This window comes from Eutrigla gurnardus (genome assembly GCF_963514095.1).
Source record: "Eutrigla gurnardus genome assembly, chromosome: 21".
In the NCBI taxonomy this organism is placed as follows: Eukaryota; Metazoa; Chordata; class Actinopteri; order Perciformes; family Triglidae; genus Eutrigla; species Eutrigla gurnardus.
Genome location: NC_139932.1, coordinates 3688603 through 3701439, shown reverse-complemented (window position 1 = coordinate 3701439; position 12837 = coordinate 3688603).

The following is a 12837-nucleotide window of genomic DNA, read 5'->3' as shown; positions in this document are numbered from 1 at the left end:
CTATCTAAGGAATAAACATGCAGCCCACTCTCGTGATGAATGACATGGCAACACTTGTGAATGCTTTGGGTTGATTTGGACAGATTTTATGAGTCAACTCTGACCCAAATCTGGGCACATAAATAATATGAAGAAGAGAATACCAATAAAGATACCGTAGATGACCATTTAGTAGCCCGGGCGTTTAATATGCTAAATCGACTTGGAGCCCAGGCGTTTATAAGAACCAGGCACGTATTTGCAACAGGCTACAATTTATTTTTGCAATAGGCAGCACCAGACCATCATGCAAAGAACAAGGAGCTCACCATAGCACCATAGCACCACTGGAACAAAACTACTTTTTCCCCCCGACGCATCTTTATTGACATCAGACAATACATACAAAGACAGTTTGTCTGTGTTACCGCGACACAGGGAGCTGATCAGAGCAGTGTTATGAATGATAACGGAAGGGGGGGTCGATCGCGGTAATTTCAACACTGTACATTAGCGCATTTATCTATATCCCTATATCCCTCAGTCTAGCGCGCCTGTGTTTGTGTGTCTGTGTGTGTGTGTGCGCACGCCTGCATGCGAGAGAGAGAGAGAGCGCGAGAGGAGGGGCTGACTGACAGAAGAGGTGAGAGCCGGTGAAGTGCTGTTAAAAAAAAACTTTTGTTTTCTGTGCAAGACTATGGTAAACACTTAATCGCCCGGGCGTTTAATTGAACCGGCGTTTATTATGCCAAATGAGGTCGGACCCCGGCGGCTATTAGAGCACAGGCGTGTATTTGCACGCGGGCGATTATTTGGTCATCTACGGTATACAATGTTAACAGACAATGACAAAAATCAGCTCTCTTTTTTGCAATCCAAACTTGATATAAATTATGAAAGAAAAGCTTGCGGGGCATTTATCAGATAAAGATTTAAATAGATTGAAGAAGGCGAGAACAATTCTGTGTATTTTCATACACAGACACTAAACTAACTGCAAATTAAATCACTGCATTCTATCAAAACTAATATAGCTCATACATTTCTATAACAGATTCAAACTCTCTCTTGGACAAAATTTAGGATTGTATTCCCTAAGGTGTCAGTGAATTCAAGGAAGAATGTGACGAGGATTTTATCATGGAAGAAAATTAGACAAAGCAGTCATGCACCTACAAAATCTCCTGGCCCCTAAGGTCTAACAGCAAACTTTTATTAGGACTTTTGGGATTTGCTTTAAAATGTTCTCTTCCAAGCCTTAAGAGAGGCTACAAGAGATTTGTCACTACTTACTAGTATGAAACAATGCATCATTACAATTATACCAAAACCGGGTAAAGGTAAGATATTAGAAATTGTACAATTTCACTATTAAAGTCCCAGTCGGCAAGTCCGGCTGATCGAGGGCACTCTGTCAGATTTTGAATGTTTCCAACTCTCACGCTCCTCCCCCACGACCACCGAGCTCCTTCCCCTCGACTCCGTGCCCTTTGAAATCCCTTAGATCAGGCCACCTTTAAAACGCGGCTCCGATGTTGACTCTGGTTTTATCACGGGCACCGTCGCAATCTTTCGTTTTTTCCTTCTTTTCCACCGGTGTTTTCTTTTCCTTTGTTGTTTTGGACCTCCTCGTTTCGGTTTTTAACCGAAGAATTGGAAGCTTGTTGCTACTTCACTCCGCCTCCCCCCTGTGATAGTGGAACGACCCGAGGGGGGAGGGGCTCTGTGTGTGCACGAACACAGCCCTGCGTGCTGATTGGACGTGCTGATTGGACAGGAAAACAAACAACAGGCTCTACGTGCACGTAGAGGCACGTAGAGGCGCATTTTTTTTCTAAAACCGGATGATTTATGTTGTTCTATCGGAGCATAGTGTCGGCTTCGGTGAATATGATCAAAAAATGTTGCCGACTGGGACTTTAAACAATGATTAATTTATAACAATTAGAATAGAATAATATCACTTCATTACTGTAAATTAACAATTTTGTGACTGCTTCTGTTGTATATGTGATTGATTTCATCTGTCAAATTGTTGTATTATTATATTCCAATTTGAATTTTTATTTCATGGAAAATGCATTTCACTATCTGTTCATAAAAAATAGAAATGAGAATGCGCGAGGCGCACTGTGAATTATTGCAGCCGATGATGTACTATCCTTTGGATATGAGTACATCGGCCAGATCAGTGAAACTGGGTCCCCCTCCTGGAGCCACAACTGGGAGAGGAGCTCGCCGGCGAGTGTCCGGTGGCTGTCTGGTGGCACGCATTTTGAGCATTAAACATCTCCCCCAACTCTCAGCTCTGATGGCCTTACCAGCTTCAGCCCTCTCTCCTCTGAAGACCTTCACACACTTGTTATGTCTAACTGTGCTACCACCTGCTCTTTTGACCTGATTCCCTCCTCTCTTCTCCATGACATCTCACACGACATCTTGCCATTCCTCACCACCCTGATCAACTCCTCCCTCACATGCATTTTGAGCATTAAAAACACTTCAAACGACTCAAAAAACAACAATCTCACAAAAACATTGTACACACATTGCACTTTACATAACGTTTGCAAAGATGTCCTTAATATATTTGCACAATGTTTCACAAAATAAACTTTCAAGAGTGTTATATAAAATGACGACCACCACCTGCTTGTAGTACTAATGACACAGTTTGACACCTCCATAATAGAGTTGCTCTGTCTTAATAGAAACACATTTGTTTGAGACAATTAAGTTGTACCCATTTTCTTGCAACACTGATTCAAAGGCTGGTTTCATGTCTGGAGATAATGAGACATCAAACCATTTTACTCAAATTACGATCATAAAAACATTGGAAAATTACATAATTAAGTTGTGATTACAAGAAATGAGATCTCACAGAGATCACATAATTCAGTTCATATCTCAGTGACGATTTTGGGCCCTAGTTTCGTGGCGCAGCGCAGGGCGGCACAGGGTGGCGGAGGCGGTGCAATGCAAGTTTCGACCCGCGCAGCCTTGTTCACCGTCAGTTTGGCAGTTTGGTGGATCGCCTGCGCCAAGATGGGTGTGGCGGCGCAGCAGGGGGAGGCGTCACACATTCAGCTTGGCGTAGCGGAAGTTTCGTGACAAAAAGCCTCGCCGAGACTGCGCTGAAAGCTCGCCAGCTCCAACCTGGTCTACTTTCGGCGCAAGACGTAAATAAAGTCCATTCATTCAATGCAAATCACAGCTGGCGGAGTGGAAGTTTGGCTGACTGCGCGCAGTGCGCACACGTCACCGAGACCTCACAGGCAGGTTTCCACAGTTCCAGGCACATTTAAATGCAATAAATAATCACAACAAACACTATTTAATGCAACTAATTGAATCAACACGTGAATTTATATCTAGATTGTCCCGTAACATCTGACGTCAGATCAAAGGCGGATGACACGTGTAACGGAAACTCAGCCTCTCGGACCAAAACATCTCCCTCTCTCTCTCCTGTTTTTTATAATATTGGCATTGTTATTATAATGATACGCACACACAGCGCGTGATGAGCATGGTGGGAGCGGAGGCGCTGCTTCTGTCATCGGGTTGTCAAGTGACGGAACTTGCACTGAACCTCCCCTAACGCATTAAAGGTGAGGAGAGGAGCTAATTTGATTGGTGAAGATCTGAATCGGCTGTATTAATCTCAGTCCACGCCTCGTCTCCTCCTCGTCTCCCACTCACGCCTTCTTCTCCTCCCTCTTTCCCACTTGCGCTGGTGGGCGAGACGGGAGGTGTGCCTGCGCGAGCCTGCGCGGTGCACGAAACTTGCAAAGTCCAGGCGGACACACCCCGTCGGCGCGGCGCAGGTGCGCTGAAAGCTGACTGCGCCTGGTCTACGAAACTAGGGCCCTATATGTCATATGAAAAATTGTGATAATGGAAACACGATTAGTAACCACAACCCAACTGTCAGACGGTAGGTTTTACAGACTGAAGGAGACATTAAAGTAGTTTGTAGGATGATGAAACTGAAACCAGCATCTGTGTTTGAGTTTTCTACTTTAATGAGATCCATGCACGGAAATCAAAAACACGAGCTGAGCGGGAAGCTGGAATATATTTGTGTTACTGGAAAGTAGTCAGCCGGCACACACACACTTAGAAACACAGTCGAACACTTTAGCTTCAGAGAAGATAGATGAAACACAAGACTTGCAAAACAAGTTGGCAGCAGCAGCATCAACCACAAAACACACACACTGAACAAGACACTTTAAAACACAGATGTCTTCTTGTTCTGTATAAAAGTGTTGAGGCACATTTGATGTGCAAAGCATCCCCACACAGAGGAGCTGGAAGGATCATGGACAGTATACACATCTACCACTAGATACATCTACAAAATACACAACATAAATATACCGAACTACAACAACTACAGTAGAAAATATGAACAGACGATAGCATACTATTCACACACACACACACACACACAATATGCATCCCAGTGCATCTGCTCAAGCAGCCCAGTCTCATGGAGTCTATTGGTTTCGTGTGCAGGGGCACACATTTCTTCGTATTGCTCAGAACCTAAACATGCCAATGGTACGTCAGTGGGGATGCTTTTCCGAGGCTGACAGAAATTTAACACATCCATGTGATTATGCAACATCCAGAGTTAGTGACGTATATCAAATTTTGAGAAAGATGGTGGGCAGGTGGATGACCCATCCACCGGTGTCATTTTTTAAAATCACAATGATGCCAGTGTTTCAAAGTGAATTGAACAGTCATTTAGTGGTCTACTGTACAACTGTACAAAAGATATTTTATGCCTAACCATGAAGTTTTTCCTGAACCTAACTAAGTGGTTTTGTTGCCTTGAGAATTCTGTGGGGAAATATTACTGAAAATCAAACTCAAACCTATCCCAGCTTTTTTCTACAGCTACGTGTTCAGGTGATTTTCACCCGCCGTTAATGATAGAATGCCTTCCCCGGACAAGGTTCACATGTCCCATATCCAGGTGGATTGAACCCGTAGTTCCCAGCTCCATTATCTTTTTGGAATGTTTAGTCAACAATTCCCTAATTTAAAGTTTTTCAAGCCTTTTTATATGGTCCCCACATGATACCTTTGTTTCACTTCATGAGACGTATAGGGGGAAATAAAAGAGGACTTCAATTTGACATGTATTGTTGTACTTTAACATATTTTGATCAGCATTTTTTTTTTTAAATCAGGTAAGATGGTGTTACTAACTGTTACGTTAGCAATTCAGCACAAATCAGCTAAATGGAAATGGCAGATACAATGTTGGTACAGCTTGTTTCACAACACAAACCCTACAAGTCAAATCTGATAAAAAAGGTAATTTTGTATTGTGCCACATTGTTGAGACGGGTGTGTTTATACAGGAGTTTCCAACTAGAAATTTGAATTTGATTGTCCACAATGAATTGCAGCAAAATTCTGCGTAGCGTGAGATCGAGGTCACATGTGACCAGAGAAACCCACGTGTCAAAGAACACAGTTCGTCAGACGCATATTTAATGTGAATATGCTACGTTTGGAGTCAGAGATGTCGATAAACCTTTCTCTTACAAAACACAATTAAACAGCACTCAACCATGTAATCTTCCCCAAAAATAGTTCCCTTGAAACGTAAGTCACAATGCAATTTACTTTTGTGGGAACGTAACATTTAGTAGACAAATCCATCCATCCATTGTCTACCGCTTATCCTGTATTCAGGGGGGGCTGGAGCCGATCCCAGCTGTCATTGGGCGAAGGCAGGGTACACCCTGGACAGGTCGCCAGTCTATCACAGGGCCTACATGTAGAGACACACAACCATTCACGCTCACATTCACACCTACGGGCAATTTAGAATCACCAATTAACCTATCCCCATCCTGCATGTCTTTGGACTGTGGTAGGAAGCCGGAGAACCCGGAGAGAACCCACACTTACACAGGGAGAACATGCAAACTCTACACAGAAGCCGACCCGGGAATCGAACCCGGGACCCTCTTGCTGTGAGGCGAGAGTGCTACCTACTACACCACCGTGCAGCCCTAGACAAAACCAAAAAATGGACCAATCACGTGCCAAGTCACATGCAGCCCTACATGAAACTAGCAAATGTAAAGCAGCAGTTTCTACTTGTTCCATGTAGCAATAATTTGAAGACATACAATATTGTATTTACAGAAATGTGCATTTTAGATGTTACATCGTGGCATTTGTCAACGTTTTTCCAGACCTGTGAGACATTAATCAATGACCAATCAATAGCCAGAGTGTAATTCTCAGCCGGTTGGCAAGAATGACAAAGCAAGGCTGACAGAGAGAGGGAGAGAGAGAGAGAGAGAGAGAGAGAGAGAGAGAGAGAGAGAGAGAGAGAGAGAGAGAGAGAGCGCTTTCAGCCAAATTGAAATGTTCAGAGGAAATTGGTTGTTTCCTTCAGACAAGTGGGGAAAATACAAGAAAATAACAGACGGTGTGGGTGTGTGTGTAGTAATTATATGAGCAGTCAGAGTTGATGGATGATTGAGATTCTATCTGTAGCCCGAGGCCTTGAACGCACCTCAACACTATTAATCTGACATCACTATATAGTGTTGCGTTTGTGTCAGATAGAGTCTGCATGTAGCAATTTACTTTCTAACTGTGTGTGTTGAATTTATTTCTGATGGTCCAAATAGAATCAAACAAAATATAAAACCAACTTCTCAACCTGTATGGAAGCCCATTAATGCTAAAACTAGTTCATAATTTTCTCTGAGTTTCTCCAAGTTGTTGTCAGACGAAACACGAAGTAAACAGGAGGACTGACCACATGGAACAGCTCAGGCACAGAAGAGCAGACGAGCAGCGAGGCACACATGTAATCTGCTTTCTCATGAAAAACCATCATACAAAAGCTACAAGCAAAACTCTGAACCACTAGAAACACTGGTGAATCACTAACTTCGACCAAAACCACAGAGAACCCGCTGAGAACAAATAAAGTAGCAAATTTGCTACTTTATTATAGCGGCAACAACACATAAAAGTGAAAGCTATAGCTACTATCGACTCGCCCACCTGATCAATAAGAAGACCCATAAGAAGACAATTTGGCGCATATAAATAAAACCAACAATAACCATCAACATCATTCAATTAAATTTTAGGTATAGTGTCATATCACAACAGAAGTCATCTCAGGACACTTAACACATTGAGCAGAATTAGAATACGCTCAAAATGTCCAGAGTCAACACAACTTCAAAGTCCCAACATCACCAGGGGCAAGAGTTACAGCGACAGTGGCGAGAAAAAACTGCCTTAAAGCTCTAGTCTACGATTTTTCACTTAAGCCAAACTTTAGCCAATAGTAGCCATGCGGACCGGTATGAGGGGCCGTCTGGGACATAATTCAGAATTACCTCTCACACACACATGTGAAATGCTGTCATATACACTACTGAAACACTCTCACATAAACAACTGAAAAAGTATTTGTTCACACACACTACTGAAACGCTCTCATACACACTACTAAAACGCTCTCACACACACTTCTAAAATGTTCTCATACATACAAGTAAAACTCTCTCACACACACTACTAAAACGCTCTCATACACACTACTTAAACGCTCTCACACACACTACTAAAACGCTCACACACACTACTAAAACGCTCTCATACATACAAGTAAAACGCTCTCACACACACTACTGAAACGCTCTCACACACACTACTGAAACGCTCTCATACACACTACTGAAACGCTCTCATACACACTACTGAAACGCTCTCATACATACAAGTAAAACACTCTCACATACACTACTAAAACACTCACACACACACTACTAAAACACTCACACACACTACTAAAACACTCACACACACTACTGAAACGCTTTCATACACACTACTGAAACGCTCTCACACACACTACTGAAACACTCTCACACACACTCAGTGTGTGATATATACTGTTTATATATATATATACATACATATAAATATACACACATTATATATATATATATATATATATATATATATATTTACGATGGCAACCACAACCTGGTCAGGTGGTCTTTCATGGCTGTGTGGATGACTTCAGCCGGACTATTATATACTTACAGTGCTTGTCCAACAACAGAGCCTCAACCGTATTGTCATTACTTCTAGGAGGAGTACAGAACTTTGGATTGCCCTTAAGGGTCAGATGTGATCATAGTATGGAAAATATAAATGTTGCCAGTCTTATGTTGGAAAGAAGAGGATTGAACAGTGTTATTACAGGTGTATCAGTACACAACCAAAGGATTGAGAGACTATTGATAGAACGCAATAGAGTCATATCTAGACACTTTATAAACAACTTTAACTTCATGGAGGAACAGGGTGTACTGGATTCATTGAATGAACTACATTTATTTTGTCTGCATTATGTTTATTTATCTTCACACAACAGACCCCTCTTCAGCTGTGGCATTCAGGTCTCATTAATAATGCAGGAAAATTTGCATTGAAAATGATGGGAACCATGGAATAGATGTTTTTTCTTCACTTCTGCAGTCTTCAGTGAATAACATTTGAGTTATGTTAAGGTTTTTTTAATACATTTTCTTCACTTGTGCAGTGTATTCCGTGAATTAAAGTTTTGTTAAAACATTAAAAACATTAAAACATTTTATGAAAAATAAATGAACATGATAAACACTGGCTGCACAGTGGTGTAGTGTCACACTGTCGCCTCACAGCAAGAGGGTCCCGGGTTTGATTCCCGGGTCGGTTCGGGTTCCTTCTGTGTGGAGTTTGCATGTTCTCCCCGTGTAAGCGTGGGTTCTCTCGGGGTTCTCCTGCTTCCTCCCACAGTCCAAAGACATGCAGGATGGGGATAGGTTAATTGGTGACTCTAAATTGCCTGTAGGCGTGAATGTGAGTGTGAATGGTTGTCTGTCTCTACATGTTGGCCCTGCGATGGACTGGCAACCTGTCCAGGGTGTACCCTGCCTCCGCCCAATGTCAGCTGGGATCGGCTCCAGTCCCCCTGCGACCCTGAAAACAGGATAAGCGGTAGACGATGGATAGATGATCAACAATTGTTCAAAGGGACGAACGTTCAAAGACAGGTCAAGAGAGACAAACAGAGACCTAAACAGGCAGAGGGAGAAACAGACAGAGACAGAAAGTGAGGCACAGAAAGGGATACAGAGCATATGTTCAGCTTGATTGTTTTTGATTAGGGAGTAGCTGTGTCCTGACTCTGAAATAAGAATGCAACAATCACGACTACATGAAAACAGCCAGGACAATACAAGTCATACTGCTAGAGGAAATACAAAACCAAATACTTACCACCACCCCCTATCAATATTATATCAATAATGGGTAATGGTTATTAATTTCAGTTATATTTAACGCATTAATATTCATATTTAGGTCAAATATATATAGAGAGAGCGATGTTTGCTGGTTTATTTTATTAGGTGTATTAATATTGAACGTGTCATGTGTCCAAATTGCACTCAAGTGACTATCAAAAAAACAAAACAAAAAAAAAACAGGAGCCAGTCGCCAGGAGGCTAAGCAGGGGAAAACTTTACCTGCTGGATGCACTGGCTGTTCAATAAAACATCTCTCCGAAGGAATGCTGGTTTGTGTATATTTATTGCAGCTAAAAACACAAGCAGTGACATTGTGTTATAATTTTTCTTTTACTCTGATTGGTGTTGTTGTGAGGCTGCTCAGACTGTCTTAGAGACAGTTCACACACCAGGTGAAGAACAGCTGCTTTTACTACCTGCTGACGTACTACCACGTGACTCACATTCCCATATGTTACCATAGCAACAGCTACAAGACTACAAACAATACTAGCTGGCACCTACAAGCACCTAATTCGACAGTGTACTTCTTTGGGCGCCCTGCAAGTTTGCAGTAGATCTGAGATACTTAGGACCTGCGGAAACCCTGTTACGCCCGGTTCACACCAGCCGCCGAAGCGCCGCGAATAGCCACGGAACGGAGCCCGCTTCCTTTCGGCGCCCTTGTTAACCGATAGTAGTTCAGACCAGACGCGAAGCACCGCGCAGCGATCGTTTCGCCGTCTGGTCTATTTTATGCGCGAGCCGCGAGCGATCGAATCAATTCTGACAGGAAGTCACACATAGAAACACGAGACAAGCCGATCAATTTTCAAAATAAAAGCAATTTCAAAATAAAATACCGCGATTGACAAATGCGATCGTATTTGTGTATCTAAACAGAGTAGAGAGATGAAAACCAACAAACAAACACACACAGATACACACAAAGACACACACGCACACAATAGCTCTGAATAAACAACAACTGAGCAGAAAGTGAGGGCTCAATCCCCCGCATGTTTGTAGTGGTGGCACAAACAGCTAACTATTAGCTCACTACCATGCCATATTACGTTGCGTTACGTTCGATTAAACAATCATTTAGAAAAACAATATTTATAATTACCCTTTCCTCCTTGATGTAGATGTAGCGTTGCCCGTGATAACACGGCGCACACTCTCTCCGGACTGGAGCTGCAGTTGGCAGTGTTATGCTGCTGTGCTGTCGGGGAAAAGCGACGCGATATGACTGCCCAGCGTGTCGCGGCTTGGATTTGCAACGTCAGTTCTGATGGTCTCCGCTGACGCCAGTACAGTGTAAAGTAACGCTGCTGCCTCGGTTAGGCTACGTGCAGGCTGTTGAGCAGACATTAGTGTTGCAAACAACGTGGCTGACGATCAACACTTGAATCGCGCTGTTAATTGCGCAATTTTGTTGAACGGAAGACCTTCCGGTTTTACTGAAACACCTTCGCTTTGACTGAAATGCCTTCCGGTTTAACTGAAAATCCTCTCACACACTATACTGAAACGCTTTCACACACACTACTAAAATGCTCTCATACATACAAGTAAAACGCTCTCACACACACTACTAAAACGCTCTCACACACACTACTAAAACGCTCTGATACATACAAGTAAAACGCTCTCACACACACTACTGAAACGCTCTCATACACACTACTAAAACACTCTCACACACACTACTAAAACGCTCTCACACACACTACTAAAACGCTCTCATACATACAAGTAAAACGCTCTCACACACACTACTAAAACGCTCTCACACACACTACTAAAACGCTCTCATACATACAAGTAAAACGCTCTCACACACACTACTAAAACGCTCTCACACACACTACTAAAACGCTCTCATATAACCAAGTAAAATCCTCTTACAAATTAAAGTAAAGTATTGTGTGTGAGAGCGTTTTAGTAGTGTGTATGAGAGCGTTTCAGTAGTGTGTGTGAGAGCGTTATAGTAGTGTGTGTGAGAGCGTTTCAGTAGTGTGTGTGAGCAAATACTTTTTCAGTTGTTTATGTGAGAGTGTTTCAGTAGTGTATATGAGAGCATTTCACATGTGTGTGTGAGAGGTAATTCTGAATTATGTCCGTGACGGCCCCTCATAGACCGGATTGGCTAAATGTTCCGATCCAATCCTCGCTCACTCTCCTGCTCCTGCTCACATCTCGTCCCGACTCACTTCCGCGTTTGAAACTACGAGCGGACAAGACGCTTGTTGCCCTCAGCAGTTCAGCTATGGAGCAGGGCTCTCACGTGATTTTGGCTGAGGCTGCGGCGTCAGCGGGGGGGTAATTGTGGTGAGCGATCGCCGAGCAGTTTGGGATCGGGGACGTTCTGCAGTCGGGGTGAGAGAGAAATCCGACCGGCACCCGCTGCATTTACACCGATAATGTTTCATCATTCGTGGCCGTAATAAACACTATTACTGCTTCGTACATGTTTTGGAAGTCCCAGACACACCGGGAAACTAAACGGCCTCCTGCCTGAGTTCATAGCTGAGGGAATGTTCCCATTCATTGTCTATGTAAGAAGCCGTGTAATGCCGTCGCGGAGTGGCAAGTTTCCAGAGACGCCGCCGCTGCCCGCAAGCTCTCGAAAATCTTTTAAACTAAGACAGATTCAGCAACTGCATAGCTTATTTCTCGCCTAAAATGTTTTCAGAAACACATTTCGATGAACTATTTTCGTAAAATAAGAGGGAGGTGGGAGGCTGCGAGGGAGAACGATACGAGCTCGGAGGAGCACAGAGAGGAGGGGTGTGTGTGTGTGAGGGGGGGGGGGGGGGTGCTTTTTTCAACCTTTCAAATCGTAGACAAGAGCAAATAGGCTTTTAGGCAGAAATCTTGTGCAGCCCAGGCCCTTGGGTTCCAACTGCATTTGGTGTTGGTAGTAGTATAGTAGTAGTAGCATTAGCAGTAGAGGCAGTATTAACAGAAGCAGTAGTATCAACAGTAGTAGTCCATGGCAGCAGGCACAGCCACGCCGAGATGGATCCATCCCAACCATGTCATCGTAGACCAGAAAGCAGTAGTAGTTGAGCAGTCACACAGCGGGCAGGTGGAGCTACAATATGGTGTTTCCAGCGTCAGGCCAGTTAGCAGTCTGCATCGGTCAGGACCTCAGTGGACTCTGCTGGACCAGGAAGCATAGCCAGACTCCCAGGAGGAGTCCAGTTATTAACAGTAGAGATGCCGATTTTAGTCAATTTCTTTAATCAATATTCAGCCGCCTTAAAAATACTAGCGGTAAGAGTCGGAACAAGATCACAGCATCGGTGCAGTCCGGATCAGGTTCCACCATGGTCCAGGGAGACCTGCTAGGCCAGAAAGCACAGGTGTCAGCTGATCCGACGATTGAGGATGGCCATGCAGAAAGAAAACAAGATTCTATGCAAATGTTTTGTGAATAAATAAATACATTCAAAGACACGCATAGATACATTTCACTAAAAAAACACTGAGTTTAAACAGAACTTTAAGTTAC